The sequence below is a fragment of the Panthera onca genome, chromosome B2 (assembly GCF_046562875.1).
Source record: "Panthera onca isolate mPanOnc1 chromosome B2, mPanOnc1 haplotype 2, whole genome shotgun sequence".
Taxonomy (NCBI): domain Eukaryota; kingdom Metazoa; phylum Chordata; class Mammalia; order Carnivora; family Felidae; genus Panthera; species Panthera onca.
This window is the reverse complement of record NC_138343.1, coordinates 14,141,228-14,157,690: the sequence shown is the minus strand read 5'-3', so window position 1 is coordinate 14,157,690 and position 16,463 is coordinate 14,141,228. Positions and strand designations below refer to the sequence as shown.

Genomic DNA, 16,463 nt, shown 5'->3' with positions numbered 1-16,463 from the left:
ACAGAGTCTTTGGTTTCGTATTCCCCATAGTACCCGGCACAGTGCTACATATTTTCAAGCGCTTACCTCCTCCTACGTGGCAAAAGTTAAAACATAAATCAGATTTTTTTGTTTCCAATATGGCCCAGTAAACTGAGGCTCTGGTGGTACCAAGCTGAACCAAATCTGGAGCCAAAACTGAGCAAAATCTAAACCCTTGGGGTAAGGGGTTTTATGTGCTTAAGAATCTCTTGTCACGGGACACCAAGTTCGGTGACAGTGTAGACAGTACCCAGCTTCACAGGGTGGCCTTGTTTAGTTATCCAAACCCAGAAATATAACACCTTGGAAGAGTGTGTCTGAATCAAGAATTCAGGCTTCGTTTGCCCAAGTGGAAAGTTGCATGTGGCCAAGCAAAGCTGACCTGATGAAAGCCAGTGTGTTCAGCTTCCTTTCAGATCGACAGCCATAAGTGCCACCTCCATTTGACATGGCACCAGTCACACCTGTATTCTGGGGCCAAGAACGGTGGCCAGCTCAGCACCTTCTGAAACACGGGTGGCTGAAATCCAAGGCAAACAAGACTGAACAGATGAATCACAGCGGTGAGAACCAAGCAGCTGCCATTGTAATCCAGGGAGCTTACCCACAATCCAGCGGGGCAGGGAGTAACCTATAATGTGCCGGGTGTAGGGCCAACTCAACCTTCAGACACAGGAAGTTGGGTCTCCCCTAATTGCTCACGTTAAGAAATTCTCTTGCCTCTTCTTGGTCTGAAAATGTCGTTAGCCCACCTGAATTAGGGACCCGGGCCCCATCTTGGAAGTGAGGCGTGGCGATCCACACAGCCAACCAAACCCTCACAGACACAGTCTATACACAGATGACAACAGAAAGCCAACATCCAACGTTCCCAGGCTCCTTTATTATGAACTAAGCTCAGAGGAAGGCCGTAACCGCTTAGAATGTTCTATAAAGTTCTCAGGATAGTATTCTTAGAAAGTCAGCCCCCACAAGGTCCATCAGTTCAAAAGCCAGTCAGAGTGGAAGTTAAGAGTGACGTTGAGATACCGTAGTCTCAGCAGCTTCTGAATTTTGTTACAGTGTTTATTCGTTATTTTCTTTCCTCCCCAGGGCTAGCAGTGGTCCCTGGGAGAAACGAGAGGAAAAATACAACTCACTTTTCAAAAGTACATCCCAAGCCCATGCACACCAGAGTGCTGACATTGTCAAACTTGCGTGTCCCCCCCCAACCCCCGGCGCCCCCATCACTTATCGTGGAGATAAGTGATGTATTCATTTTCCTACAAAGCCAGTACCCTTTTCAGGATCCTCCCTGATGTGTGAGAACAGTGCCACCTAGGCTTGGGGCATCTTAGTTAAGTCCTGAGAGTCTAGAACTTCAATTCATTCTTTCATTCAGTAAATATTTATCAAGCATTCAGTATGTGGGAGGCACGTGTTCTAAAGTCTGGAAGGTAGCAATCACTGAAGCAGGAAAAGTCTCTGTCCTCCCAGATCTTATATTCTGTCAAGACGAGATAGGCAGTTAACAAAGACACCTGTAAATACAATGACTATCAGAGGGTGATGGGTGAGACACCTGTAAATACAATGACTATCAGAGGGTGATGGGTGTCGTGGGGAAGAACAGGGCAGATCAAAAAGGATAGGAATCGCCCAGGGGCGGGGAACGTGGACCATGCAGGATGGTCAGGGAAGGACTCTGAAGAGGTGATGGTTCAGAGAGACAGGCCCTAAGGAGGTGTGGAAAAAGCCATGCAGATTGTAGAGAGAGGTTTTCAGGAAAGGGATCAGAAAGGGTGGGGACCCTGAGGCCCGAGAAGGGCTACTGTGCTTGCAGAGTAGCAGGGGGCCAGAGGGGCTAGAAGAGAAGGAGAAAAGCAGAGCAAAGTGGGAGTTGCTGAGACAGGAGAGAGGGCAGGAAGCCAGCTCATAGAAGACCTGACAAGCCACTTTAAGGGTTTTGGCTTTGACTCAGCATATCAGTAGGGCCGGTGGGGAGACAGAAGCCACCCCAGTTATTTCAACAGAGCTAATTGAATATAAAGAAATGTTAATGAGGAATAAAGTCATTAACCAGGCAACTGAAAGGGTAAAAGAGATAGCAAATGCAGGAAGCTGTCTCCACACCTAGGGCTGGGGCAACGAAGGGTAAATTATTAACATTCAGAAGCTCAGAAGAGGGTCCCATGAGGCTGGAGCTCAGACCGCTGAAGAAGGGACAGCGGCAGCTGGCTCTGCTGTCCCAGAGGGAGCACAATGAGACTGCTCTTGAGCGTGGGGAACGGTTGCCAAATGGACTTAACTGTGGCTACAGGAAGGAGCCGCCACGGCCAAGGTCAGGCACTGGGGCCGCGGTGCCCCTCGAGGGCTGCGCTTGACCGGAAACCCACAGAAAACAAAACAGGAAACAGCGAGACCCCTCTCTTTCCTCTAGGGGGTGTGCCCCCCCCCTCCGGCGCCCCCTGCTGGGCACAGGCAGACCCAGGAGAAAGGTGTTTTCCAGGGGGCCCGGCTCCAGTCCCCGAAAATCCAGTATAGAAGCAGGGGTTTAGAGCCAAGCAGCAATAACTTAGCAACTGACACCCTCTGAACAAGACAGGAGGACCTCAGGGAATTTTGAGCAAGAGAGTGACATAAGCTGAGTCCCTGTGGCGGCTGCGTTGAGAAAAGATGGCAGAAGGGCCACGGCAGCGGAGGCAGGGAGAAGTGGTTAGATTCTGGGTACCCTCGGCCCCACGGGATTTGCCGAGGATTTGCATGTGGGCTGTGAGAGAAAGAGAGCAGTCAAGGTGACTCCCACATCCTGGCCTCAATAACTCGAGCTCTGAGTGGAGCAAGACTGGCTCGAGGCGCCTGTGAGGGGGCCGCGTGACGACGCTGTGGGCAGTTGGGCACCCGAGTCCGGAGCTCGGGAAGGGGTCTAAGTTAAGGCGTGCATGTGAGGCTCCCGTACCGCAGGGAGGGATTTTTAAAGCCACCTGCTGGGACGAAAGCGGCCCTGGCCATGTCGACGTGCCTCGCCACACACGGTGGCTGGGGATGGGACGTGGAGTCAGGATGTCGTAGACCTGAGACCAACTCAACCAGCTCTGGGCCTTCCCGGGCAGCTGCTCGCCACTCCACGCCTCGATTCCGCATCTGAGAAATGGAGACGATAAGAACCACACCGACTGCATTGGTCCCGTGCGAGGATTCAACTCGGTGAGGCCAGGGAAGCTCCCAGCCCGCGGGCTCTAAGCCGGAGAAGGGGGCAGCAGCCAAATGTGTCCCGCTCCGCGAGAAAACCAAGGACGAGGGAGGTCAAAAGGGGAACGTGAGTGCCTTCCGATGTTAAGTGGGGACGAGGGGGGGACCACGGTTTCCCCTCGCTCACGAATACCTGGCCAGGGGGTAAAAGGAGATGCCAGACAGCATCCCTCCGAGGGAAACAAAGAGAAAAGACAGATTCACGAAAGGATGCTTACAAAAAAGGCAATTCTTTCACACATCAGAACTGAGCTTGTAGGGACAGAATCCTTGCCGGGGGACGAGCTACGGGAGACAGCAGCGTGGGCCTGTCGTGAGCTGGGGGAGCCAGAGATGAGTCAGGGTTAGGGCCGCCTCCCCACGACTCTCCACCCCACCCCCGCGCACCAGTCACCATCCTCCTCTTAGTTGGTCACCCCTCACTGAGCATGCTCACAGGGGGCGAGCTGTTCCTTCCCCAGAGTTCAGACGCAGGGTTATGTAAGGTTGGGCCGCAGCCCTCGCCCGAGAGCTGAGACCAGCTGCCTGCACGGGGCACTCCCTTCCCAGGGGGTAGATCAGGTCAGGAAACCAAGCCACAGATGGCAAGGCTCAGAGAGTCCAGCAGTGGAGGAAAACGAGCTGACCCTCCTCCAATGGAGGTTACTTTCCTCCAATGGAGCAAAACAGCACCCCCCACCCCCGCCCCCACCCAGGTCAGTGAGAAGGCCCTGTTCCACGAAGTTTCTCCAGGGTCCCCTTCATTTGGGATCAAGAGCTCATCACGTCGCTCTGCTTACAGCGGCCTTTTTCCACACGCATTCCCAACACTGACACAACGCGAAACGTTCTGCCGTCCAGGGATTATATTCCAAACAGCTGTTCCCGGATGCTAGGCAGGATCCATCGGAAACAGGGCTCTTCAGCTTCAGCAGCACGCTCCGCTCCAGCACCGTGGGGCCCCTAACCCCCAGGCCTTCAGAACGCGACCCTCTGTGAGGTGGGGTCTTTAAAGAGGTTCGTTCAGGGAAAATGAGGTCATTAGGATGAGCCCGAATCCCACATGACTCGTATCCCTATACGAAGAAGGGATTAGGACACCGACACGCGCAGAAGGCAGACCATCTGGGGACACGGGGAGCAGCCTGCTGTGGACAGACCAAGGAGAGAGGCTTTGGAAGAAACCCACCCTGCCCACACTTGGCTCTCTGACTTCCAGCCTCCAGAGCTGTGAGGCAATAAATTTCTGTTGCCTGAGTCTCCACCCCCCCCCCCCCCCGCCCCGCCGTCTGTGGTAACTTTTGTTACGGCTGCCTCAGGAAACGAATGCACCAATTGAAGCAGAATTTCTGGGAATGAGACCTAAACATCAGTATTTATGAAAGTTTTCCTAGAGTGTTGACTCTGTGTTGTAGAACTCACTCTTCTAGATTACAAATTCCCCTCAGTCTGCTAAATCCAGGACTGACTCTTAGATGGCTTCTCCAAGAAGCCACCATGCATAATACTTAGTGTGACTTCCCTCCTTTCTCCCTCCCACCCTCCCTTCCTTTCCTTCTCCCTCTCTTTCTCCCTGCTTTCTTCCTCCCTCCCTCCTTCCTTCCTTCATTCCTCCCTGGACAACAGAAAAAAACAGGACAAGCCACGGCCCTCATCTCAGCCTCAAGTTCGACGGACACGAAGTCAAGTCCCGCCTAACACCTTCTGTTAAAATCCGAACCACTGAGCGGCCCCTAAGCAAATCTTTAATAAAGCCAAGGACCTTGAAAAGGCTCTAATCTGATGAACGACTGACCAGGGGACAGACAGACCCTGCTGCAAAGGCTCACGGGGAAAACTGAAGGCAATGCCTTCCCTCTCTGGGGCGTGCCCCTGTCAGAGAGAATCTTTTTTCTTCTTCTTCTTTAACTCGTGCCTCATTCAGCTTTTTTTTTAAATTTTTTTTTAACGTTTATTTATTTTTGAGACAGAGAGAGACAGAGCATGAACGGGAGAGGGTCAGAGAGAGAGGGAGACACAGAATCTGAAACAGGCTCTAGGCTCTGAGCAGTCAGCACAGAGCCCGATGCGGGGCTCGAACTCACATACCGCGAGATCGTGACCTGAGCCGGAGTCGGACGCTTAACCGACTGAGCCACCCAGACGCCCCTCATTCAGCTTTTTAAGTGGCCCATTGTCCACGGCAACCTCTTCCTAGGACCTAATGGCTACGATGAGTGCGGGAGGAAACCCACACAAATCTATGGGAACGGCCAGGCCTCATTTTTCTGCTAATGGTTGGTTCGAGATAAGCCACCAGCGGTGACCTGGTCCCTGCACGTCTTTGAATAATGACAGCAAGGTGGGCTTGAGAGTTTGCAAGCCTCCTCTCCTTCCCCGTGTCTCTGTTTCCCCACCTGTACCACGGACGTGGGAGATCCGGACATCTGAGCACCGCTCGGGTGGAGGTGAACGGGTACAGCTTTAATCATCCTCCTTTTCAGCATCCGAACGTATCCACATGTGTTTCCCCAGCCGCTTGCCGGCCATCCCCTCCCCCTCTTTTTTTATTCATCCCTGAAAGCTTCTATTATCAATCACTGCATGGGGTAAATTTTCAAATCAGCAGTCAGAGTTTTTAAGCTGCATGACTTCTATTACAGCCAAAGGAGGCAGGTGACCAACACCAATACGGTCTCAAAAATCCGCTCAGCAGCTTACCTTCTTGTGTTCATTCACTCGTTTTTCAGGGCCTGTCTCCAGGCTGGTTTTAACATAGCCTTCTCTGAGGAGGGGTCTGTCCTTCACAGATCCGGGGGGAAAGTCAGGGGACACACTGAACTGGAAGAGAGGAAGGAAGGCGAGTAGGCCTGCAGAGCGCTTTTCTTCGGGATGGGATCACGTTTACCGGAACCAGCGAGGGTAGGAAGGGTCACGTGTTAAGACGGGGTGTCTGAAGCTCTCTCTGCCATTCTAACTTCCCCTTCCCAGTCGTGCAAGTGTCCCGGAACAATGCCTTCCACCCACTGGCCAGGCCATCGTTAGAAAAAGCGGAGCCCTCTTGGCTCTGCCCCTGTCCACTGGGGGGGTGGCATCTCGGCCCCCTCTACTCTGGCCTCCTGGTTCTTCTTCGCGCTCAGCCATTGGGACCAAACATGCATTCGCATTCGTCTGGTGTCTGAGGCCGTCTTTGCATCCAGACACTGTCTTTAATGTGGCATCTAGAGGTTGAGTAAGACCTCCCGGTCCCTCGGGGATACGGGCAACCTCTGGCTCACCCCATCCAATTCCAGGCCACCGAATGTCCAAAGTCTTTGCTGCAATTTCAGCTGCTGCTTCTGGTTCCCACACCTTCACGTACCATTTCTGGGCTGCGTCACACGGCGACCCTCCCACACCCTGTGTCCAACACCACTCCTGCAAAGCCGTTAATGGGGACTAGAGACAGGGGGACAGAGGGAGGATTCGCATCGGGCACAAATTAAGAATCCGTGATACGTGCTCTTGAGTTCCTCTTGGCCACCCCCTAATCTGGAGGAGGGGGAATCCTCTTTTCCCTCCTCAGACCCAGCACCCAGCCTCTCGAGAGCTTCCCCCAGAAAGTTTAATCTTCTTCCCTCCGTTGCACAAAGATTTACAGACACAAGTGCCCCTCACCGATGTCTCCTCTTTCCGAGAAAGGCCCGTAGCCTTTCTCTGAAGAATGGGCCCACCTCAGGCGACACTTCATGCAAAGGTCAAGGGCGTCTAGCAGCCTCCACCCCCTCATCTGATGTGAGGAGCAGCCCCTGAGTCCAGCAAGAGCGGGCCGGTGGCCCCTGACGAGATGGGGCAGGACAAGGCAACGTCCACGTGGTGTGGAAACCAACCAGGCCCCCGGAGACCTTCTCTCGGGCCGGGTGATGAGAGTCAGACTCGGCCAAGGGCAGCGGCCGGTGTAGCCGCAAGGAATCTGAGAGACGTCACAGGAAGCAGCCGGCGAGCAGAAGCCCGGGGGGCACAGGCCGAAGCAGGAATCGTGTGGTGTGAAACAGGAGGCGGGGGGTGGTGGCAGTTGACGCAGGGCAACAGAGAGGCTGTTCCACAAGGCCAGTCAAGGCCCTTGGGAACGAGAGGAAGCACCATGCTCCCCACGTGGCCTCAGCAGGCCTTAGTGTTCCCTGCCTGCTTACTTAATCCCCGTGTGCGCGACAAACCCCCAACACCCCAGAGGTTCGGAGGCCTTCTCTGCTCTGCGCTCACCGGGCCCCCCACCCCTTGCCCTGGGGGTCAGAGGTCAGTCTTCCTCAGATGCATAACCTGGCGTTCGCAGCTGCTAGCACAGAGGCGAAGAGAGATTTCCTTCTTCCTTCCTTCCTTCCTTCACTCCGAAGAGTGATTTCCTTCCAGCCCAGCCCTCTACATTATGCCCGGGACATTAGCCTGGTTTCCTTAATTCCTCATATGGCGTTACACAAAAATAAACACTATATAAAAATATATGCCCAAGGGGTGCCTGGGTGGCTCAGTCGGTTAAGGGTCCGACTCTAGGTCTCAGCTCTGATCATGATCTCACGGTTCGTGAGTTCGAGCCCCGCATCGGGCTCTGCGCTGACAGGCCGGGGGGGGGGGGGGTGCCTGGGGGGGGCCTGCGTGGGATTCTCTCCCTCCCTCTCTCTCCGCCCCTCCCCCACCTCAAAACAAATAAATAAACTTAATATGTGTTTATTAATATACGCCCAAGCATGAGACCTTCAACTTCCTGCTTCCAGGTTGACAAGCCAACTGCAAGGGGCAGTTGGAAACGGAACAACAACTGCCTGGGCCCGTGGAGAGAAAGCTGAGAAAGACCTTGAGGTAAAAACAAGAGCTGTGAGTTTACCTCTCCCGACACCCAGGCAGCCATCCCGCCTCAGTGGCCCCAACCACAGAGCCATGGGACTATCGGGTGTTGATTCAGATCAACTGTGGAAGGGTCAAGCTTGAAAGTCCGCAAGTGAAGTACAAATGGCCCAGTTCTATTTCTACCATCGCGATTCTCCACACACACAAAAAAAAATCTATGGAGGAGTTGATTCTATAACACTCAGAGAACAAGAGAACCAATCAATGAAAGCTATGGAGTGAGGAAAAGAATCTGCAGGGGTGACCCTTTCTGCTGAGTGCAGACGATGCCTCAGGAAAAACATGGCAGCCTTTTCCTCCCGTCAGAAATGGCTACCTGTACCAAAAGGGCAGACTTTAGCTATTTTCTCCGATGGAGGCCTTTCTTCTCTGCTTTCTTGCTGAAAATTTCTGACTCAGTTAATAACCTATGTCTGAATATAGCTTATAGAGGTTCCCTTTATGTGGCATTTAAATACATAATAATAACAATCTCACTGGAGTCTCCACCTCAGAAACTCAGATTGTGATGGGGGATTAAAGTATACAGACCCCATACTCTACCATCATCCTCTTTCCCTACTCACCAGTAACTGGAGTGGTCTAATGGGTCTCTCTCCAGTGGAAAACAACCATATCCTCTGAAGGTGTGAGTAGCACAGGCACGACTTGCGGCCGCAAGCCTCTAGGTTTCTTCTGACCTACTTCCCAACCCAGATGATGCTCACACCAATATGGCCCCATAAGCATGCCCACGGCCCAGATGCATACCTACCCATTTCTCTCCCACTCAAGAAAGGATATCAGAATGCAAGAACCTAACACCCTTATGGGGGCTCTTTCTGGAATGCATTATAATTTATCAACAAAGCAAATTATTCAAACCTTTACTATTTCAACTCTTTTTAACACATTCCTTCTTACGTGCAGTGTGGACACCGTGGTTGAGAACACAGACTTCTCAGACACCCTAAGATGCCTACCACTGGAATTGTTGACATCAGACCACTGAGCACAAAGAATAACTGCCACTGTTAACTGACTCATAGAAGATTCCAGCACCTTGAAGGGAACCAAGGCACCTCTGCCTTTCTTAAAACGCACTCACCAAATTTCCATAATCTCCAATGACAATAACAATCGTGTAATACCCAATAAAGGCCCTATTACCCTTGAAACAAAGGAAATGGTAAAACATGACAAGTTTATCATCATTATGGATGATTACTATTTTGTGTTGTTTCATATACTTCCTAATTCCCTAAAAGTGAACATCCACCATTTTTTAATAGGATAGTGTTCAAAATATTATGTAAAAAATGTATTTTCAACACTAGGAGTGGAAAGTCATGGGATCTGAGGAGATTCTCTAGGGCACAGGCTAATCCCCATAAAACATTTATTTAAGAACCTTCTTAGGGCAATGAGGAGAGGGGGACATTTTCTAAAATATCTCCAAAGGGAGAGGGGGAGAAAGGTAGATGGCTATCACATTTTCACTAAAAGTTTTCTCCTTTTGTTAATGTTTATTTATTTATTTTTGAGAGAGAAAGAGAGAGAGAGGGAGACAGAGAGAGAGAGCGCATGAGTTGGGGAGAAGCAGAAAGAGAGACCCAGAATTCAAAGCAGGCTCCAGGCTCCGAGCTGTCGGCACAGAGCCCGATGAGGGGCTCGAACTCACAAACCGTGAACCTGAACCGAAGTCAGACGCTCAACCGACTGAGAGGAGAAAAGCAGCTCCACACTGTCAGCACAGAGCCCGATGAGGGGCTCGAACTCACAAACCCTGAGATCATGAATTGAGCCAAAGTCAAGAGTCAGATGTGGGGCGCCTGGGTGACTCAGTCAGTCAAGCATCTGACTTCGACTCAGGGCATGATCTTGCAGTTCACAAGTTTGAGTCCCACAACTGGCTCTTTGCTGACAGCTCAGAGCCTGGAGCCTGCTTCGGATTCTGTGTCTCCCTCTCTCTCTCTCTCTGCCCCTCCCCCACTCATGCTCGCTCTCTCTCTCTCTCTCTCTCTCTCTCTCAAAAATAAGTAAAAACATTTCCAAAAAAAATTTTTTTTTAAAGTTCAGACGCTTAACTGACTGAGCCACCCAGGCCTCCCCTTTACTGAAAGATTTCTTGACTGCCTCCCATTGTGATAGGGATTATAACACCACTCCTACCTTCTCAACGAACAATTAGAAGACAACTCTTTCTAAGTGTCTGTGAGACATGACCTCTAGGATCTGTTATATCAAACAGACGTTATATCAAGTCATCTGTCCGCTAAGCTTCTATGAGTGAGAGACCTTGGTCTCTGGAAGAGGAGTGTCCCAGAAATGGAAATGAAAATGGATCAATCGTGCGTATCCCACTAACCAACACCAAAACTTACTTGATCACTGGGAAGACAAGGGCTTGGGCTTACTTCTTTCCACCTGTCTGGGCAGGTGAACCGAGATCAGGGGTTATGACGCTGAAAATCCAGAGGACCACCGGACAGCTTTTCTATATAGCTCACCATGTCTCTAGCCGAAAAGCGTGAGCTTTGAGGTAGGGTGAGGAGAGAGGGGGGCGCCTACCAGGGCCGTGGAGAGACCGTTACACAGGGGGTGGGTAGTCCCTGCAGGAAGAAGGACGCAAATCAAGAGGAAGAAAAAGAAAAGGGGTCCGGGAGGAGAGAGGTAAAAAAATGAAGCCAAGGTAGGCCAGCGTTCTTCACCACCAATATGGGGGAGACGATGGAGGTTTGCTCTTTTTTTTTTTAACGTTTGTTTATTTTTTGAGACAGAGAGACAGAGCATGAATGAGGGGAGGGTCAGAGAGAGAGGGAGACACAGAATCCGAAGCAGGCTCCAGGCTCTGAGCTGTCAGCACAGAGCCCCACACGGGGCTCGAACTCGTGAACCACAAGATCACGACCTGAGCCGAAGTTGGACACTTAACCGACTGAGCCACCCAGGCGCCCCGAGGTTTGCTCTTTGAGCTCATCAGGAGTGCAAGCGATAGTTCACGAATGTCAAAGGACAGGGGGAGACCCCCTGGGTGACCTTGGCTTTGCAACAAAAACACACCAGGGAAGCAGAGCGTGCAGACGTTTGTGCAACAGAGCTGGGGGGGGGGGGGGGTGCCTCCATCATGCTTCCGGGTCTCAGTCCTGGCAAATGACCAATGTCTCTTTAATGTGAAAACAGCGTCGGAGGCAGTAGCAGAGGCCAAAACTCCGGTGACATTGATTTTGCACGTTCGTGGGGTTGCTTCTAAAGGGGAACTCCCACGGCAGCCGGACAGTTTCTTCACCTAAAACACCGCCATTGTGCAGCCCCTCAGAGGCCAACGGGAACAAATCCATTCAGCCCTTTCGACAGCGTCACGTTGACACTTCAATTACCTGATAACCGCGGCAATGTGTTTCTAGCCGAGCAGGAAAACTCCAAAAGAGCTTAACCTCTTTTCCCCTTCGGCTTCCTCGAAACTTCCACCTGCTTCCGTTCTCTCATGGCTCAATTTCCGTGGCCAGGTTGTGATCAGCCACGAAGGGAGTACCGAAGAAGGGTCCCGGACCTGGAATCAAATCCTGGCTCTGCTGTTTACCGGTGGCGTGAACTTGGGCAAGTCGCCTAGATCCTATCAGCTTCGGTTGCCTTGCCTATAAAATAGCGGTTGCTATGGAAAATCAAATCAGGTGATACCTGTTTGGAAGGTGCCGTGATGGTTGTTGTAATGCCAACAGTAATAAGTAAATAGGGATTCGGCTTACTCGAAAAACTCACGTGGAGGGGTGCCTGGGTGGCTCAGTCAGTTAAGCGTCCAACTCTTGGTTTCGGCTCAAGGTCACGGTCTCACTCACGGTTTGTGAGTTCAAGCCCCCCGATGGGCTCTGCGCTGACAGTGTGGAGCCCGCTCGGGATTCTCAGCCTCTCTCCCTCTCTCGCTCACTCTCTTTCTCTCAAAACTAAATAAATAGACTTAAAAAAAAAAAAAAAAAGCTAATGTGAAAAGTACACTTCTTCTCACAAAAATGCTCTTGAGCACCTCATGAGCAGGTGGTAAAGTAGCCAATCTGTCTTCAGTTTCACGTAAGGATATTCCGCTCCAATTATACCCAAAGCTTCTCAAGAGAAAATTAGCGTTTGACCTGATAACATCATCCTCTGATATAAGAAAACACACACACACACAAATTTTGTGTATCTGGGCGATAATTCTGGGTGATTAATATGATGACAGTTTTTAGTTAATGATAAAGAAAAATATGCGACAGTCAACACCCCAAATTCACTTATAAAAGTTTTTTTTTGTTTTTTCAGTCTAAAGATGGCAGCAGAGAATATTGTAGATGGCTCTGGGCTCCAGATCTATACAGATATCTACTAAACTAACGGGAGTCCCTTTACGGTATTGATTTGTGTGTCCCTCACTGGAATGGGACTACCACGTTAGCCTTCTATGGGCACCGGGTGCTGCTACATAGTGGGCTTAAGACGGATAAGCGGATGGCCAGTCCGCCTACGATAACAGGCCAAGCAAGACACAATCTTAAAAAGAAAGCTATTCGGCAAGTTGACATTATACTTGTATTGGTTAACACGAAGCTCGGCAGCCTCCATCGATACCCTAACGAAAAGGACTTAATCAAAACAGGTGTGTATTTCTCTTGCACACAGATGTCTAGAGGGACTCTGTCCACGGCTCCCATGTGCCTGCTCTACTGTGTGCGGCTTTCGTTCCCAAGTTTACATCTTGGTCCAAGACGGCTCTGAAGCTCCAGTCATTATCGCCACGATCCAGGGAACAGGAAGGTTAAGAGAACGGTAGGGGTGGGTATTTGGGGAACAAAATGGGTGGCCTGTGTCAGAGGATGCTATGTTCCTCTCGATATCGATCTCTCCACTTTTCAGTACCAGAACCTCAATTTTTATGCCAGTTTATTGCCACCCATAATAAATACTATATCCCCCCGCCCACCTTGCAGCTAGCTAAGTGTGAACATATGACTAGGTTTTAGACAATGAAACATAAGCAGAAATATTACGTAGAATTTCTGGGAAGTTCCTCCTCTTTAAAAGGAACACAGGTATGATGGCTGGAGCTCTAGCAACCACCTTGGATCATAAAGACCATAAAGACAAAAACTGCATCCTGAGAATGACAGACGAATGAACTAGAGGGAAACTCTGTACCTGCAAACCTCATAGAGGAACCATACCAGCCCTGGACTGCCCACTCTGAACATCTTTTATGCGACAGAGATATTAACTTTTATCTTTACTTATGCCACTGTTACATTGCTGGCCCCTATAAAACTGAATCTAGTCCTAAGCAGGACACAACTGAAGTAGTGAATATTTTTCCCCCTCCTGTCTATTTATCAGTTACCAGCAGCACTATTCTCCACTAACATGGCCATTCCTGAACCTTCTTTCTCTGTCTCAACCTTGCTCACAGGCAGTAGCAAATAAAGGACACAAAGCCCATAACTTTTAGTTTTGCAAACTATGAACATTTGATAACAAAAGGAAATAAAGCATGAGCCATCCACAATTCCCTGCCCAGCTATGGTGAAATTAAAAAGTTAAGAGAATCCCCCTCCAAAATCCCAGAAGCACTTCCGTCACTGCTCGACATCTATGGCCGTGTTCCCAGCCTGTACTAGGTGAGACAACATATCGTTAGGTAAATGGTGCTTCATTCACTTATGTACTTAAAAATAATAAAGGCAGCAGAAAAGAAATAGTTATTGTTCTATATCAAACAGGCAGATCGAGACCTCTTTCCCATTTGGCCTGAAACTTAGCTAAACAAGATTACCCCATTTTCCTTCTTACAAATCCCTACTATATGTGTGTGTGTGTGTGTGTGTGTGTGTGTGTGTGTGTATTATACATATATTATATATATGTCTATATAATATATATAATATATGTATAATATATATAATATACAATATATATAATATAATATATATAATATATAATATATAATATATAATATATAATATATAATATATAATATATAATATATAATATATAATATATAATATATATAACATATAATATATATAATATATAATATATATATAATATATATAACATATATATTATATATATATAAAAGTTTCGAGCCACATACATTATCAAAGCAACTTTACAAACGAGCTGTTGCCAACACACCCATGAATACTAAAAATATTTTCCTGGCTAATGGTTGTCTTCTCTAAGATTGTATTACCACTTGGCCTCTTCCAATAGCCTCAATTCTTGAGAAATTCATTGAGAAATGAGTTCACTGTACCCCCCAAAATAAAATCAAGTCTTTTACCAATCGACACCCATGGAGAGATCAAGATTAGTAAGTTGATGAAGAGGGCGTGTGGGTAGCGTCTTGGAATCTCTCTGCAAGGTGGTAGCTGGATGCCAATGATCACGACAGACCCCGTGACCCGGAAGAAAAGATCGGTGGACAAAGCCTACTTTGAAGACCTGGGCTCCTGTCCCAGCTCCCGTTTCCAACACGTAGTGTAAATTTGGGCAAGCGTCTTAGTCTCTCCGGCCTCCTTTCTGTTAATTGGGAATAAGACCAACTTTAAATCACTGGGGTGAGGTCCAACACTATACGAAAGCAGTTTATAATGGTAAAGAGTTGCGTAAATGTACTGTCTGCATGTTTGTATGAAATAGTAGTGTTTGGGTTCTGAGTAATAGAAACTAAACTGTGGACTTTAAGTATTTGTGTGTATGTATGTATGTGCCTCAAGGATACAGAACATTCTGGAAGAAAAGGAAATGAACTGTTAAACAATGGTTACCTTTTGGGATAGGGTAAATATTTTTTTACTTTAAACGTGGTCAGTGGTGGCTGTATATTAGTTTTAAAATTAAGAAAAAATGTGTACTGTGACTAAAGTTCTTTCCACGATGAAAAGGGAGGAGGCCAAAGTTAACGGATTTGAAAAGAGTAGGATATTCTTGTAGCAATAACCACGAGTCCCCTAAATCAGTCCTGAAGGCCCTTACCCTGATGACCCACAAACTGCGTCCTTCAAATGGACACTAATGCTAGGCTGGCCCTAGCAATGAAGCATCAAGATTTAGAAAACAGAAATACTTAAAATTGCTTCAATATTCAATACATGGGTGTTTCCCGCATTAAGAGCCAGCTCTAAACTCACACCCTAGCACCTCTGTTTCTAAGGAGTATCTTTTTCATTCAAATAGCACCCTTGTCCCCACAATCGACCAGGCAAAAAAGTGTATGGGTTCCACAATTACCTTATCTCCCGTCATTTCCCTTCCTCTTCTTTACCATCTGTCCTATAATTATTCTAAGTCTTATACCTAAAGCCTGAAAAAAGATTTGGAGGTGATAGGGCAAACAAGTATTGGGTCTCCAAACACCCGGCAATCAAGAACCTCCTTGCCTCCCCCCCAGATGAAAGCACACATTATTTGTCTTTGGGCAAATCCCACTCTCTTTATTGGCGTCTCCAAATACCCACCATGATTGCCTTGTCTCCAGCCCACCTGCCTCATTGGGACTAAATTCTCTAAACAGGCCCACATAGAGTCCTGACCTCCATCCTAACATGGCCACCACCTCAATCCACACACCAGGCTCTTACCAATGCCACCTGGGAGGCTAGTCAGGAGGAAACAGTCCGGGTGAAAAGGACACCAGAATGGTGGGGCCATTATGAAAACTAGTATGAAGGTTTCTCAAAAAAATTAAAGATGGGGGGCGCCTGGGTGGCTCAGTCGGTCAAACGTCCGACTTCAGCTCAGGTCATGATGGAGCCCCACATGGGGCTCTGTGCTGACAGCTCAGAGCCTGGAGCCTGTTTTGGATTCTGTGTCTCCCTCTCTCTCTGCCCCTCCCCCACTCACATTCTGTCTCTCAAAAAGGAATCAGCGGGAAAAAAAAATTTTTTTTAAAGATAGCACTCCCATGGGACCTAAGGCTGTTCACAACAGCCAAAAGGCAGAAGTGACTCAAGTGTCCGTTGACAGATGAACAGATCAACAAACTGTGGTACATACATTATTACTCAACATACATAATATTATGCGCCGGCTTCGGCCGCACATATACTAAATTTGGAACAACACAGAGAAGATCAGCACGGCCCCTGTGCAAGGATGACACGCAAATTCGTGAAGCGTTCCATATTTTCATACACACGATAGAACACTACTTGGCAATGAGAAAGGATGAAGTCTGGCCTTTTGTAGCAACGTGGATGGAACTGGAGAGTGTGATGCTAAGTGAAATAAGTCTTACAGAGAGAGATACCATATGTTTCCACCCTTAGGTGGATCCTGAGAAACTTAACAGAAGACCATGGGGGAGGGGAAGAAAAAAAAAGGGGGTTAGAGAGGGAGAGAGCCAAACCATAAGACCCTGG

General features: G+C 48.8%; 1 non-coding gene across 1 annotated transcript; it reads left to right on the top strand.

Moving 5' to 3' along the window:
* Nucleotides 1-16,127: 16,127 nt before the first annotated feature.
* On the top strand, nt 16,128-16,232 carry LOC132668183 (U6 spliceosomal RNA). Its single transcript, XR_009605529.1, has one exon. It is a non-coding gene; the product is annotated as a U6 spliceosomal RNA (small nuclear RNA).
* Nucleotides 16,233-16,463: the final 231 nt, after the last annotated feature.